Raw genomic sequence first — 18,029 nt, 5'->3', positions numbered from 1 at the left:
ATTAGCTAGATCGATAAATGGTTTTAGGATTTAAGTGAGCATTGGTACAGATGGAAATGCCACACACCTCTGTCACTCACTCTCTCTCTGTGCGCGCACGTGTGTAAACAGCAAATAGTAACAAAGAATTTTCTTATATAAAAAAAAGAAAAGTAAACTGTATGTATTTTTCCGATTTGAAACATCAAAACTATTCAGTGCAGAAATTAAGCTGTTTGAAGAGAGTAATCGGTAATTATTATTTAATGTAATTATGAGAAAAATAAACGTTTTTTAAATCAAAATAAAAAGATTTACCAGTAAAAAAAAACTCAACGTGCAATATTTCATGAAATTTTGTTGCTGTTGATGTAAGTAAAAAATTTAATAATTAATATATTATTGAAATATAAAAATAATAATTAATTCTTTTTTTTTGATAGTTTATTTTTTTATTCTTTCTTCGGGGAATGAAGCACCCGTAAACTGAATTAATAATCATACTTGATTTTGGCTTATGGTTTCTTTATTTGATAATATTCAGGTATTAATAAAACAAGTAAATGGATCGAGTAATTAAGTATCAATTACATTTTCATTTTTAAGTGTTCAATTTTTTTTTTATTTCCATCTCTTCGAATCCATCTACGACTTTGCGAGGAGAGGTTCTTATAATAAAAAAGGTTACACATCGGCATTGCAATTTGTTGATGCGTAGAAAATCTTTAGCTTTATGAAAAATGTAAATTATACCGATGAACGTGATGAAAAAAAAAACTGTAGTTGAAGAAGATAAAGAAAGCGAAAATTGTTTACGTTGTGAAGATAAAACCTTAAATTCATTTTTTTTATAGGAAAATCGCCTATTTCTTTCCGTATTTTCAGTAGATCAACAAGAAAGTAACCCGTTTGGCAATCATTCAACAATATGAAAAAACAACACTTTTGATCGGGGACTTAATGATGCAATATGTTTGTGCAGATAAACCGGAATATTTATCTAAACGAGTAGAAAGACCTTTACAGACTAACTTACTATATACGTGTCAATTGACTGCAAAAAAATAAAACTTACGCTGTTAATGCACGTTTTCTTAATTCTTAAAAAGAACAGCACAGACTAGTATAGAAAACATCATATTGTTGTCAGTATGTTAATTTAATTGTCATGTATCTAAACTGAGTTCCTTAGCTAAAAGAACACTCGAAATAGATATATATTTGCGTTACATTATGTTAGGTCGATTACAAGAGAGACCTTATTCCATTATTCTAATTCGAATACATCCTAGACAACTGAACCACAGTATTTACTGCTAAATCTTTCATCTTTATGCGAATTAACATTAGATATAATATTTAGAATTTTGTGTTATTTTCATCATTTTTCACAGTTTTATTTTTTACCGGTTTCAAAACAGAACTCTATTTTCACGATAAAAATTTAATATAAATCACTTTATATCGATAACCATAAACTTCAATACTAAGGAATTAGAATTCTTAAATTATGGTTTTAATTTTCCCGATAAATTTTCTAAAGGAACTATTTTTCGCAAATAATATTTTGTCTAATCTTTCTCTTCAATAATTAGACTTCAAACGTATACTGGTTTTAATACATTCATTAAAAAGGGTACCCCATCTCGCCGTAAATAAGAGCGAAAATTTAATGTTTTGTCAAATTTCCTCTTCATTCGCCTAAATGTTTCAACAATGTTCATGATTTATCTAATAATTTAATTGAAATTATTCTCTTAATGAAATAACATTGTTTATTCCGTTGCGTTTTTTAATGCCGGTGACATCAAAGTAACGAAAGTGAGTGATTATAAAAATCTGATAAATACATTTGAACAGGAAATTAATGATATTTAACTGTAAGTGCTTAAACTCAAGTCTATATATGTTTCAAGGAAACAAGGAAAACTTTTTATATCAGCAGGTATTTATCACCAATATTCCATTATATACATGTTGTTGTTGTCTTGTCGTCGTCGTCGTTATTATTATCTTCTCTTGGGCAAGCCCAGTAAAAAGCATACTGGCCGGTCCAAGGGCAAGGCGCAGGAGCTATAACTTATTATTATTATACAATTACGTTATAAATAACATCTCTGCTTATAATCCGGAGGTTCCAGGTTCGATTACCGGTCAGATATGACATTTTTTTACACGCTACAAAAACTTATTATCACCTTTCCACAGCTGTTATAGGGCGTCAGCCTGTTGTAAAAGTAAATAAATAATTATATTATTTAAATATAATTATTATGCACTCAAAAGTTTTTACAAAAAGTAAAAGTAAAAAATTCTATATCTATAATCACATGTCAAGTGTTAAACAATCATAATTGTTACGTATATTAAAGATAAATATAAATATAAAGAAATAAAAAAATATCTAACAGGAATATTGACAGTAAAAAAATAATAATAGTAATAAACAAATACACGATACTTATGAAATAACAATAAAATTGTACTTCTAATTGTTTATAAAATAAAATAGTAATAAAAACAAAACAGCTGTTAACTAAAAACGTTTCTTCCACCCAGTCTGGAACTTCGCTCAGAGTAATAGATTTTATTGAGAATACAACTAAATTTGATGGTTTTCCTTGAAAAATATCTATATCACAAGAATTTATTACATCACAAGAAACTATATTACAAGAACTTATATTAAAGACAGTGAAATAATCTTATTAAAGAATAACAGGTAAGAAAGAACATAGACTAAAGACTGGACAAAAAATTTGCCTCCTTATAGCAACAAGATAAAATTAGCTTAAAAAAATCATAGTTTAGGAAAAACCATAACTTACGAAGACCAATTTACTAGATTTAGCTACGTTACCGTTAGCAAAAGCCCTAAAAATAAAACTAAATCCGTCGAAAGAGCAGGCATCTATAAATTGATTTGTAAAGGCAAATACAACTGCGGATACGCAGGACAAATTAAAAGAAATATTGCAACTAATCTTTGTGTTACTAAACGATGCAACAGATTTAAATATGAATTCAGCATACATGACTTACATCTCAACCCACCGGGTTGGTCTAGTGGTGAACGCGTCTTTCCAAACCAGTTGATTTGGAAGTCAAGAATTCCAGCGTCAAAATTCTAGTAAAGGCAGTTACTTTTATACGGATTTGAATAATAGATCGTGGATACCGGTGTTCTTTGGTGGTTGGGTTTCAATTAACCACACATCTCAGAAATGGTCGACCTGAGACTGTACAAGACTACATTTCACTTACACTCATACATATCATCCTCTGACGTAATACCTGACAGTGATTCCCGGAGGCTAAGCAGAAAAAAAAGAGTTATATCTGAGTAGTTAGACTGAATCATTCTGTCACTCCCACGTGCAAGTACAATTATTGTTTTACGCTTATAATAATGTATCGTAAGCTATCACTTGTCTGGCGCCGTGGCATGCCGATGATAAGCAATTAAGAATTTCGTCGAGTCTTTGTTATTAATGTTTAATAACGATAACATCATTTGTACTGCTTCACAAAATTATTCAGTTCAGTGAAAGAAAGTATTTCAGTCAATGCTGTCGTGTACTCTGTACCGTACGATACAGTTTTATAGTTCATTTTTATAACAGTTTTATTCCGTATTATTTTCATTAATTTTAATTTACTCTGTGCTTTTGTGTCAATTGGGTTTTAACAATAAGCGATTTTGTCGTGAAAAATAAACCACAAAACCCTTAAGTAGTTCCGACAAAAAAAATCACCAAAGTATATAAACCTTAAAAAAAGGTAACCCTAAAACTGCAACCAGACATTGCTCGGAAAGCCAGCAGTGCAACAGCGTTAGCGAAAGAACAATTTTTAATATAATAAAGAAACAGAAAGTTGATGGTGAACATGTTAGCCCTAAATAGAATCGAAAGCGTGTGAAAACGATTGAAAAGTTGGAGAATTTTACCGAAACCGCTGTCGGGAAAAAGTTATTTATTTTAAATTCAATAACCAGCTTCCTAACTTGAACACAATACTAAATGCCGGGAACACTGATTCTGAACTGCCGAATTTTTCTGAAAGTACATCCATCGTGTTTTAAAGTCAACGAATCTTTGTTTCATGTCCAGAGAAAATAATTCTTTACCGATTGTATATGAAGATATTATTTCACGGCATAGGGAATATTCAAGAGAAATTAACCGATTTCCTGAAGAGGGTAAGACAATTTATTATATAGATGAAACTTGGGTTAATGCAGGGTATGTACGGGAAGAGGTACGGGTGGTTAAATAAAGAGCGCAAAAGACGCTTTTACGGAAGGTTTTTATTAACAGGGGTGAAAACCACGGCTGGAAAAGGTAAACGATTAATACTAACGCAAGTAGGAAGTGAAAATGGGTTTCTGAATGGTGGTTTACGGGTATTTCAATTCAGATCTTCCCGAGAGTATCACGATGAAATTAATGATGACAATTTTATACGGCGGTTTAAAAAAATTGCCAAAATTGTGAACGAAAGATCCGTCATAGTAATGGATAATGCGCCGTACCGTTGCCTGAAAACTGACAAAATTCCAAATGCTTCTAAAAATCGAAAATCGGAAATTACAGAACGGTTAAAACAGAAGAAAATCGCGAAACACGTTAAAAGACCGAAAACATGTAAAAAGTAGAACTTATAAAATTATTTAAACAAATATATGTTCATTATAAAGTAGGTGAAATAATAAAATTATATCGGGTTGCGTCTTTCTCCATACCGCTGCAATATTACCCGATAGAATTAATATGGGCACAAGTCAAAGACTACATTGGGTGGGAGTAATAACACAATATATTAGTTGTGATGACAAAAAAAATGTTGATAGGTGTTAATACAGTAGATGCAAATGCTTGGAAAAATTGTATTCAGCGTGCAATTATTTGGGAAGCGGTCAGTTTATGTGATGTGAAATATTATTGAAGATATTGTGATAAATTTGGGAAACGATGACAATAGTTCAACAGACAGCAGGTTATGGGGAATTAAAGAAATATATTGAGGTAACAAATATTTGTTTTCTGTTTTACTTGATGAAATGTTAATATAGCAGTAATGTACTTTTAAAATTTTTATTTTTAAATAAATCTATCATTTTATCACAATTTTAAAATGTTTGTGTTACAAGTTATTTTTACTTCATTTTTTTTGTTAAAAGTAAAAAGAAGTGTTTTTTCTCGAATGGATTGCGACAAATTAAATTAAATTTGAATCATCGTACTATTATGTTTTGCTCTGCTGCACCCTTTCGTGAAACAGATTAGGAAAGTTTAGCTTGTTATAAATTACGTTATAATAATGTGAAGACCTAAGAAATAGGCGTGGTTCAACAATGCTAGGGGACTACTGACAAAATAATCTTTCTAGAAACCAAGGATTTAAGAAATTCACCGAATAAACAGGACCTAAAATCAGAAAAAATAGTTACAGTAATGGAGGGAATCTTTTGTTGAATAGGAGGCTATTATTCGGTAGCCTTTTAGAATTTTAAATTCATTAAAAATCTTTTGCAAAATTTTTCTGTAATAAAAAGATTAAACGTATTTATCGCGTCTAAATTTTTTACGTGAGAGGTATTTCTTTGAAGTTGGAGGTTAATCCTACTATCCGAACTTTTTGAGATAAATATTTATCTTATCCTAGCCTGTATAAAAAATATTGATAAGGACTCTGAGATCAGTCGGATTACAAATTTTACGAATTTAAGACTGTATTTAAGAAAACTTTCCGTTTTTGACTGTATAAAACGATCTATAATTTTTCATTAACAATTTTTTTCTATTATTATTCTAGTTCATAAATATTGTCAAACACTCTATTCGCGATGCTCCATAAGTATTAGATACGTTTATGTGTTGTTATAATTTTTTTTATAAAGCGGTTTTTTACCTTCTTTTGTTAATTTTAGTTTTTATATTTACATGTAGCTGCCTTCACTACTTTTCCTGTACCTAGTGATATGAGATATTATTTAACAACCGAAGTGCGCATCTAGTTTTGAATTTGTTGCACTTACATTTATGTATTTGGTTTTTTTATTGTTTTTGAGCGCTTTCTGCTTGCAAGTTTACTTCGATTTTATTTCAGCTCTTTGATTGCAATAAATCGCATTAAAAAGAAACAGCATATTATTAATATTTTATTTTGTATGGACTTACAGCTCGGCCTAAAGACTAGTATCATCGGTGATTATGCGTTTTAAAAAGTGTGTAGTCGCCATCTTTGATTCAATCCCAGTTTAAAATCATTACCTTTTAGATAGATTTAAATGTATATGTACTGGTGTTCTTTGATCGATGACATTTAATTAAAGCCACTGTCACAGGAATATCGGCTTGATAATGGATGTATCCGAGAGCCGCATTATAAGACTATCCACTATATACAGCAAATCTCTGTAATATCGCACGATATCTTACCATATCATCAAGACTTTTTATTTTTTCTGTTTAGCCTCTGGTAATTACCTTTCAGATAATACTTCAGAGGATGAATGAGGATGATATGTATGAGTGTAAATGAAGTGTAGTCTTGTACTGTCTCAGTTCGACCGTTCCTGAGATGTGTGGTTAATTGAAACCCAACCACCAAAGAACACCGGTATCCACGGTCTAGTATTCAAATCCGTGTAGAAGTAACTGGCTTTACTAGGACTTGAACGCTGGAACTCTCGACTTCCAAATCAGCTGATTTGGGAAGACGCGTTCACCACTAGACCAACCCGGTGGGTTTAGCGTTTACTCGCTTATAATACATAAAGTAAACTCAAAACGAATAAAACCAGGTTCAGAAAAATGTACGGTGTCCAACGAATAAACGGAGAAACTTTCAGGAAATATTCTACTGGTGAAAATAATGAGAAACATAGGTCTGAAGACGCTTTGTTTTCGAGTTACGGCTAGTGAAAGATTTCTCAGACAGATACGCTAGAATATCTCGCAGGATAAACCCTATAGAGAATTCTTGTTCTGTTGTTCCATAAAAAAAAAAAAATTTCAGGCAAAAACCTTTCTGTTACTCATGATGACTTTAACTAAACATATACTGAAAACACCTTTCCGTTCAAATGTTTAATTTGTTGAAATCTATATACAAATATCGGAAAAAAACTATAATAGCGAAAATATAACAATTACCTAACACTTCATTTTTTATAACCTATAATTCTAATAAAATATTAACATAAACGTCGATCGTCTATTGACTTACGGTAATTAAATCATAACTTATGCTAATTTTTATTCTTGATCATTCTGACTTTGAGCACTTAAAATTTTTGATCGGTAGTTATATTAGCATATAACTCGTACTTTATAACTTTCTAGTCGGATTAGACTAGAAGTCTAACCATATCCAAACTTCACAAAGAAGTTATAAGACCGATAAAAAAAGATGAGATTTTACAGCATTGGCGGTTATCGCAATTAACACGGCCACCGTTCTTCCTTAAAATCTTTATGACAGATTTGAAGAAGATGTAGGAAAAATATTTGATAATATACGGGTGCTTAAAATATCTTCATAGCAAATCATTTTCCATAATTTATTCTACCGGTGTGTTTTATAAAATAAATGGGAAAAATCTTAGAATAAAATTTTGGACGATTTTCGTAAGAATTGTTTTTGAACATTAGACCGCATCTCTCTTTGTAAGAATTAAAAACTAGGATCGAAGAAATGCCGGAGTAATAAAACGGGTGATATAAAAATAAATAGTAATACAATTTTTTTGATAGAAATCATTTTATACTTCGGAGGGGTTGTTCATATTCCAAAAAAAAATCCTTGTAGATTTATTTTTAATGTTTAGTTATATATAGTTGTGCTACATAACTTATCAATTTTAATGTTAGTGAATTTTAAGATAAGAATTGTCGTTACTTAATTTCTAATCGACATAAAAAAAGAGTACAGTTCAACCTGTACACTTGTTATGTTTTTAATTATTTGTACTTCTTTTATCTCCGCATAACTTAAGAACATCTGAATTGTTTGGAGTAAAACTTTGTAAGCTGTAGAGGATTTGTTAGTTATAGTTGTAAACATGACCTGAATTGCGGACAATAAAAAAGCTCATACATATTGAAATTCATGGGAGTAAAGGAAAATTTTAAACCAACTAAAATTATTATTAGCCTAAATTCTCAGGGTCATAAACAGGTAGTTAAAAGCAGTCAATTTATCTTATCATAAACCACTACTTTTATTGAATTAAAATATTACGAGAATTACTTTTAAAACCCGATACTAAATCCACATATAAAAAACACGATAGCTTAACCAACGTTCGCTTTAAATAATGTTAAACAAGCCGGATAGAAGAGAGAGCGAACGAGAGAAAGAAAAGTGAGGGGGAAGAAAGAGCACGGTAGAGGAATCCCGTACCACGAAATAATTTCTTTTTACAAAAGTAAATTAATCGTTTTATTTTCAGGATTTTTGTAAAGCGAAATATGTAGATAATATATTATAATGACAAATTCGTTGACTACTTTTAGTCGACGATGTTATAGAAAAAATTTATTGCTTAGCTGTACTATACTCATTCATAGTTCCGTGTAATTTATTTTAAAAGCAAAAATCATATTTAATGTATATTTTTATCGATATGGCTTATTTCTTTACGTTTGTTGGAGTTCCTGTACCGAAAAACATTAGAATAACTCTCGGCAAAAGTAGGTGTTGCGCAATAACGATGTAAATCTCAGAGAAAAGAGATGTTATTCGTTTAGGGCAGTCGAGATGAGTACTTAAAGGTTAAATATACTAGGTTGAACGAACATATTTCCCCTTCTGCTAAAGCTGCAACCGGATCAGTCGTACGTAAGTGGCCTGATGTAAGATACGAAAACCTAAAAAATATCATATCATTACTAAAAAATAACAAGCATCCTATGTCTGGTTCACTAGAGTAAACGAAAAGCGAATGGTTTCTTAATCCTTCACCGATCCTACGAAATATTCAATCGGAACGAGAATTACAACCAAATGATAAATGAAAAATATCTCAGAAAGTAAGATCGGGAAATAAATTTATTTGTTAAACATATATTTTTTATTTAAGAAAAGAAAAGATTTTCACAGAATCATGATTGTAGATCGTGTCTTAAATTCAATTTTAAAATATGATACGTACACAATATACTAATGAATACCAAGCAGTTTTACATAAATATTCAGAGCGTTGTGATATGATTCATTTCAATAACAGCGTATTGTGTACTTAGTAGTATTGGTATATCCAGAGTGTATGTTAGTTAGTTTTATGCATGTTCATGCACCAACATCGACTTATTCATTTTGAATTATTCATTTATATATGTATTTTTCTAATGAATCATTTTTTATGTTTATTATTACTACTGTTAGAAAAAAGAAAAAACCTCATAGATAAAATTTATTAATAATTATTCGATAATTTTTGTTTTTAAATATCAATTTTAGCTTATTACGGAAATATTTAATTATTTAGAACAAATTAATTTAACTATTCAAATATAATCTTTTTTTTTCTTCGAGGTTACGGGCATCGACTGCGACGGTCATTAGTCCTTATCCCAAACAAAAAAAAAGAAAAATAAAGAACAAAAATTTTTCACCCTGATAAAAAGAACAAGCAATTTTTTAAAACATTCTTAAAAATAAACATGTTAGAAATGTAAAAAATTACAAAACAAAAAAAAGTACGAAAACAGTCCTTTTGATTTATAACTTATCACTTTTGTTTATCGCCTAGGTTTACCCTTAGGCCATCCTTTTTTACTTCTTTTCTCCATCCTCTTTACAGCTCTATCTCTGAGGACAGTATATCCGAAACTTTGGAAATGAAATCTTCTTCTATTTCAGACACCACCGACGGTAGTAGAGAGGATGCCCTGTGGCCGACAGCGGATGACCGCGGCTCAAGTAGAGCGGTGAATGTTGGATCCAATTCTAGACTGGATGCACTCCCCGCTGAAATTTTCGGGGAGGCTGAAATGATTGCCCTCTCTTTAGGAGTTCTCTGTGTTTTTGGAGGCTCCATTGCCTTCTGTTCTACGTCGTGTGTGAGAAAAGTAATGAGATTGTTAACACTGCGAGCAATCTGGCAACGCTGTGTCTACCGGTCTGTGCTAGACCGGTTTGTTCATCCCTTCCACATGCTCAGTACGAGTTCCAACTCCGTTCACCCAACACATTATTTTTGACAGCACTATCAGTGAAATTGTGTTTTTGTTGTGTTACGAAAATGGAGCATCGGAATTTAGAGCAACGTTGTGCGATCAATTTTTGTGTTAAACTTGGGGAATCCGCGCGTGTGACCTTTGAAAAGTTGAAACAGGCCTATGGGAAACATTGCTTATCAAGAGCACAAGTTTTCCGCTGGCACAAATCATTTTTGGAAGATCGATAACACGTTGAAGATCAACCTCGCTCAGGGAGACTTTCAACTTCAAAATCTAACGAAAACGTTGAGCGTGTGAGGGTTCTTGTGAGATCAGACCGTCGTTTAACAAAAAGGATGATGAGTGAACAGTTAAATTTAAACGCTTACACCGTACATCAAATTTTGACAGACGATTTGGACATGCGAAAGTTTTGTGCAAAATTGGTGCCGAAAAACCTCACAACGGAACTGAAGGACGATCGCAGAAACGTGTGCATTGATCTTCTTGAAGGATTGACAATGACCAAGAATTCCTCAATCGTGTGATCACAGGTGAAGAATCCTGGATATCTTAGTACGATCCTGAAACAAAGCGTCAAAGCCAAGAGTGGCACACTCCGTCATCTCCTCGACCGAAAAAATGTCGAATGAGCAAATCAAAGATCAAACCCGTTCTGATTTGCTTTTTTAACAGTAGGGGTATCGTGCATAAAGAATTTGTTCCTCCAGGACACTGTCAACCAAGAGTTTTACAAAGGTGTCCTTGAAAGGCTCAGGAAAAGAGTGATGCGCGTGAGACCAGACATTGCAGACAAGTGGATGCTTCATCATGACAATGCCCCGTGTCACACAGCCATTTCCATCAGGGAATTTTTGACCTCAAAACGCATTCCTACGGTTCCTCAACCCCCCTATCCACCTGATTTGAGTCCTTATGACATTTTCCTTTTCTCGAAATTGAACATGTCTTAAAAGGACGTCATTTTGGAACTCTGGAGAACATTCAAAAGACTAGTTAAAAGCCCTACCAGTTGAAGCCTTCCAGCGCTGCTACCAGGAGTGGGAACAACGACTCCGCCAGTGTATAGCTGCCCAAGGGAACTACTTTGAAGGGGGATAATATTCTTGTTTGAAAAAAATAAAAACTTTGGTAAGTAAAAAGTCAGTCTCATTACTTTTCTCACTGACCTCTCACAGTCTCTCTGTTCAGGGCCTTCTCAATCTTGAATTGGACCTGCATCACATCAGGCTCGGACTTTTTCTACATTCTTCTCACACCTTCCTTGCCTTATTACTGGTCGAAGGAGTATTTTTGGCCTTTTCAGATCGTCTCCTCGACATCCTTAGGTACAACGTCCGCTGATGGCTGTATCTCGACAGGTTTTACTGGTTCTTTTGGGAGAGAAGATTTCATCCTAGTATCTATGACTTTCAATCATAGCTGCAAGACTAGAAAGTAGCTGTTCTGCGTTGACCTCTGAGGAAAAAGGGATATCAGTTGCTCGTGCATAAGTCGAAGTAGATCGAGGTGTTTGGTTGCTGATAATTTTTCTTCCTTCAGGGCTGACTTTTTGTAATGTTTTCACCTCCTGAAACGCAGTTTCCATTTTATAAACTGCGCAGTTTCTAGAAAGATAGTTATGCTGCCCCTTCCAATTGATACAAACAGGAGGATCTGTGCACGGCCCGAATTACCTCACCACACAGCAGATTTGCTGTCTTTCGCATCTGACCGCAGTGTGTTCAAAGCGCTGGCATTTGAAACGCCGCATTGGCTGCGGTAAAAAAGCTCGCACGCCCAAAAGATGTATTTTCAAGCAAGGAAGGTATATTTAATGTCAACACATGAGCAGCAGAAGGAAAAACCACACCATTCTTTCCTATGGTCAACCTTTCGCATTAGTAACACCTTTATTTGATAATTCTTAAACTATTTCTTCTGTGCAATTAAGCACATAATTGAGACGACTGTATGTCATTGACGATCTCAACAAATAATCCCGTCGCAGTCGTACTTGTACCTTTAACCAGCCCTCCTAGCTGCTTCAATGATGCCACGAGGTATCACGAAGGGGTTGATCCTAGAAAAACCACCGTCCTTTTTCTTTATTATTAAATACTTAGGAATAAGTCCTCCACTCCTAGGTCGAAGCTTAGTTCGATCCTTCTTTTCCAGAAATATAAAATCTTCCTTGCCACTAAACTCGATACTCTTCCTCCTCTTCACTACCGGAGAAAGAGGTTCTCCGGAACGAGGGTTTTTATGTGGACACTCTGCCACGAAAGTTGTGGAAGTTGTTTCCATGGTCCTATGCTTCGCCAGTCAATATGACGCAAGGTGCGAGTGGAGAGATGGTTGAGCGTGCCCCGGATCATTGATCCTATCTGGGTTCCGCCAGTCAGCCGCCTCCCACAAAGTTAACCCGGGCCGGGGAGTCAGGTACTGTCTGACCTACGATAGCGACATCCCAGGGCTAGCATGTAGTAGTAAGAGCTCCGATACCCTCACTCATGGGACAATCCCTGTCGAAAGGGCCGAAGTGACTGACTTAAGCCGAATGGCGCAAGACTTCAGCAGAGCAAGCTCACAGCAGCCCATCCTCAACCCGGCTACACAACCGAGAAGATGGATGGGCACTCCCCGTCTGCACTTCGCCCAACTTCAGCAAAACAGATCACTGTCATGCCTCCCACCCATGCTGAAAACAGCGAAACCGAGAAGTACAACCGCAACCAGCTCGGGACCGCCAGTCTCGTACTCCATAAGAGCTCCTGAAGACCATTTCATTAACAAAATATTGTTAAGTAAAATACAACTGACAATAGAAAAAGAAATTGGAGAATATCAAGGTGGATTTAGGCCGGGAAGAAGTTGTCCAGAGCAAATCTTTAATCTAAAACAAATGTTACTGTACCAAAAAATTATAAACCAAAAGTTAGTCCCAATTTTTATAGATTTTAAGAAAGCCTACGACTCCATCTACAGGAGATCTCTACTTAAAATCCTTGAAGAATTTAAAATAGATCCCAAGACAATAAACATCATAAAAGGTACATTAACAAACACAAAATCAAAAGTGAAATTCTTAGGGGAACTTTCAGAACCATTCGAAATTAAAACTGGAGTAAGGCTAGGAAATGGATTGTCCAATCCTCTTTAATTATACCCTTGAAAAAGTTATAAGAGAATTGGAGAAAGAATTTAAAAATTAAGCGTATCCGGGAACATAAAAATTAGCACTAAAACAAAATTCATAAATACAGACATTCTGGCCTTCACAGACAATACTGACATTTTTGCAAGATATATAGACGAGGCTAAAATCAAAATTCAAAAATTAAGCGAATGTGTAAGCAAAATTGGTCTTCAAATTTCTTATGAAAAAACTAACTAGTTTTTCAATGACATAGAGAACAGAACTCAAACCCTTAAAATTTCCGACAACAAAGAAATAAGTAGAGTTCAAAAATTTAAATATTTGGCAAAAATCATACCACCGAAAATAATTGAAAAAAATGGGATAAAGAATAGGGTACGAAAAATGGAAACTACTTATCATCACACGGTTAATATTTACAATAAAAAATCCCTGTCATATAACTCAAAATTGAGGTAGATAACTCAGTACGTAGAGTGTTTCATTTTATTCTCCCCAGGCGATTTTCTCGTAAAATACGCAAATACAAAAAAATTATCTAAACAAAAGTTATTCAGATTGAAAGGGGATACCTCATAGTGACCTTGGATTTGACCTTGAACTTGACTTGACCTCATTTCAAGGTTAACTCCTTTTTTCAAATGAGATTAACTATTTTTGACCCCACCAATGAAAAGAGTAAAAATATTTATTTTGGAATATGTAGTCAACATATGACCTTGGACCATTTTTTAAGGTTATACGGCTAACCATCAGAGATAGTCTTATACGGGTGATAGTGTTACACGAGTTACACGTTTTTGAAGGTCAAACAATATCCTGGAATATTTATATTCCAGGCCATTTATCTCGCAAACTATAGGAAAGAGCATAAAAATTACTTTACAGAAGTTATATGGATAGGAGAAGGATAACTGACGGTGACCTTGAGGTCGTCCCAAGGCCATTGAAGTTTTTCAAATGGAATTACCTTTTTCGATAGCACCAAAGGGAAGAGCGAAAAATGTCGCGTCACATACTCTATTTAGTTATGATGTTTCACGATTATGTTTCAATTTTTCCAGCTTCTTGAAGTTCATGTTTTAAGAGTTAATCATATACAGTACTCGATTAACGCAATTTGCTGATTCAAGACAGTACGACATAGCAATCCTCTTCTCACAACTTAGAAACCAGTGACTGTAAATATCTGCGAAAAGAATCCAGCACCCGTTTAATACTATCTCTGATGGTTAGCCGTATGACATTTAAAAAAGTTCCAAAGTCATGTGTGACCACATATTCCAATATAAAATTTTCTGCTCTTTATATTTGCGGGTTAAAAATAGGTCATTCCATTTGAAAAAATCGCGTTAACCTTGAAATAAAGTCATAGTAAAGTTCAAGGTCAAATACAAGGTCACCATGAGGTGTTTCCCTCCAATATTAATAACTTTTGTTCGGATAATTTTTTTGTATTGTGCGTAGTTTACGAGAAAATCACCTGGGGCTATTAAAATGAAACGCTCTACATAAACAGCAAAATTAAGAAAAGAATTTTAAGAAAAATTTATGGACCAAAATATAAAGAAGGAATTTACAAATTGAAAAGCGAAAAATACGTTTACAAACATACCGAAAAAATAGGGGACTTAATCCGGAAAAGAAGATTACAGTTTTACGGACATTTATGCAAAATGAACAACCAAAGATTTACAAAACAAATATTTAATTTCTACATAAACAGAGCCAAATAACCGACCGGTTTAAAGAAATAAAACAGATATAAAAAAAAACAAAACATTAAACATTTTTAAGGATCTGTGTAAAGACAGAGATAAATTTAAAAAAGTAATTCGAGAGTCTAATTTTCCAGAAAGAAAGAAAAAGAAGGGTATAAACCTAAATAGATGAACGGAAGAAAGGCGACAACAACAGAGCAAAAAAATGAAAAACCTTTTGGGAAAAGAAAAAGAAGTCAAAATTAGGTAAACGTGATCCGTAGTGGTCGGAACGAAAAAAAAAATAAACTGAATTTACAAAAAAAGTCTTGTCAAAGCAACTCTGCGAAGAGGAAAAATTCTAACAGATTTCAAATTTTTTTTGAACAATACATACTTTTTTCTTTTTTTAAAAAAATAAACTTTCACGATAAAATTAACGTGATAGAACTGTTTATTTAATTTTTTTGAGATAATTATTATTATAAATGAAAATTTATGTTTTACCTTTTTTCTGCAAAATCAAATTTTTATTTTTGGATTTTGTTTTATGCTGTTACTCTTAGAAGAAGAATGATGTTACCATTTGACACGTGGTTTTAATTTAACTAAAATTAATGTTTATTTATAATTATTAAGCTATAAACCCCAGATGGCTCGTGAGAAATACTTAGGGGTGACCTGTATCGACCCAGAGGTCATTATGACACTGGCATACAGAAAATATTTTCTTTCTCGTACTGAAACTAAAGGAATCGGTAAATATATATTAATTGCATGGATGTTAGCGGACTAAAATTTATACGCGTAACTGTAATCAAAGTCCAAAATCAGAGTCAATTTCAGGAAAACATTTTTATGAAAACTTGAAAAATCAAAAGATTTTTCATTAAAAAATTCAGAACTGATAAAAGTGAATAACTATGCTACATTATTATTAGATACAATCTATTTTTAAACATATTCTATGCTGTTTTTTTGGTCGCTTGGCAAATATGGACTCTATTCTTTTGTTGATGATTTAAATCGTTTTTAATTATGTATTTTTCAACATTCATAGCTTTTTCAAATAATCGTTAGTTTTTAGAGAATGAAAATAACTATTAAACTTAAAAAGACATATACGTATATATATATATATATATATATTTAAAGAATTTGTGTTATAAACCTTTTGAATGGGATCCCGTTGAAAAATCTTGGCTATTTTCATCCGTACACCTACTCGGGTCAATAGAAATCTGTGTATAATATTTGAACGCTGTTGACCACAAGCAGGTAACCTTTTTAACAAATACACCCATAGGCCTAACGTCAGTACTATACTAATCCGCGGTATAACCTTTCCGATAAGTTTGAAGCAAAATAATCAACTTCATAATTACGATAAATGTATCGAAGATTTTATCTGTTTAATCCTCATATTACTTTTCTAATACTGTACACAATTATATTATTGAAATTTCCTTCAAAGAACGGTTTTTTGTCTTCTTTTTCATCGACCTCGACTTTACGACTGTGTGAAACACGCAATAACATTTATGAAAATACGTCATATTAAATGAATATAACAGATCTATTTTCATTATACTCACCAAATTTGAACGTTTTATAAACAAAATTATTTTAGTTATCGGTTGTTTTTTAAGAAATATTTATTTCAGCCAGGAAATGTTATTTTTGAAAGAAAAATGTATACGTTTATTTTGAGGAGCTGTGTGAGAAAATGTATCTTAAATTAAATGTGTATTGATACGCAGCGCATAAACTTGCAATTAACAGTTCACAACAGTAGATATACGAGTATACTGCTACGTTATTGATGATTGTTACAGTAACTTTTTCTTTTCGCAGCATATATGTAATTAAAAGTAATGTAAAATGTTATTCTAGAAAACGTTTCCTCAAATAACGCTTCATCTCCGACGTATATTAATTATTTTTAAATAGTACACATTTTCTTATTCAGACTATCAAAATAACGATACAGTTCTTTTATTTTTTAAATAATTATTTCCGACTGAAATAAAAATTTGCTTAGAAAATAGCCGATAACTGAAAAATCATTCGTCTCTACATCGGGTGATGACAATGAAATAAGGAAATATTAGTTATTAGGCGGTTTATAGGACAAAAGTTTACAAATATTTTAATTTATAGGACAAAAGTTTATAAATATTTTTGAATGTTTCACATGAATATAAAGTCATCTTAGGTTTAATAATGGTAAAAAATTCGTTTTTCATCACAACTTTTGAAGAGAAATTTCATTAATAAAAAAATTACAATAATTAGGTAATAATAAAATGAGATCGCGCTCGAATTTACAATTATTATGAAAAATAATATACTCGTATTTAAGCTTCAACTTGTCGATGAAAGTATAACAAAACTGGTATAATACAATATTGGACAAACTAAAAACATTTAAATTTTCGTCGGCTGATACTAATTAGCCATTGAATAGTCAATGTTTTCAGTTGGCTTACTATGCAAATAGTACCAATGAATTGCCCATACAGTATTACGACGTACTATCTAGTTGTATTAGGCCAATATAATAAAATTTTTTTACATATTAACTTATATATATATATATATATATATATATATATTATTACGTATTATTTTAAAATAATTATAATTTATTTAAATTAATTTACAGTCGAACAAACAACGCTGTTTAATAGCTAATTGTCATTCTACCGCACACAGTTGAATAAATCAGTTATATGTATACATATATATATATATTCTCAGTTTATGTTCTACCATCAACAACATTTATGGGAGATATATAAAATTTAATTAAGAATTTAACGAATGTTATTTTAACTGATAAAATAATATAATTTCTTCTCGATTCCATTTGTGAAAAAAAATTGTATGTAAAATAAGATGTAGTTGATTAGATACCTGGCCAAATACATACGCACTTGTAATTCCAGTGGAATTTTCTAACGTAAAAGATGTATTCGAGGTAAATAAAAGGTCAAAAATTATAAAATATTCTGAGCGGAA

At 32.4% G+C, this 18,029-nt stretch overlaps 1 protein-coding gene across 3 annotated transcripts in view; it reads left to right on the top strand.

Annotated features, from left to right (window-relative positions):
* Window positions 1-206: 206 nt before the first annotated feature.
* Window positions 207-18,029, top strand: part of LOC142323544 (uncharacterized) — a 134,736-nt gene continuing 116,913 nt past the window's right edge. For 2 of the 3 annotated variants that reach the window (XM_075363319.1, XM_075363318.1), the window contains exon 1: window positions 207-350. The gene's annotated coding sequence lies outside the window, so the exon portion shown is untranslated. Of the gene's footprint in view, window positions 351-1,528; window positions 1,925-18,029 lie in introns of those variants that run through there. The other variant, XM_075363320.1, reaches the window with a different exon arrangement.

Source organism: Lycorma delicatula, chromosome 4 (genome assembly GCF_047948215.1).
Source record: "Lycorma delicatula isolate Av1 chromosome 4, ASM4794821v1, whole genome shotgun sequence".
NCBI classification, from domain to species: Eukaryota; Metazoa; Arthropoda; class Insecta; order Hemiptera; family Fulgoridae; genus Lycorma; species Lycorma delicatula.
The sequence above is the reverse complement of the archived record's forward strand: the minus strand, read 5'-3'. Positions and strand labels throughout refer to the sequence as shown.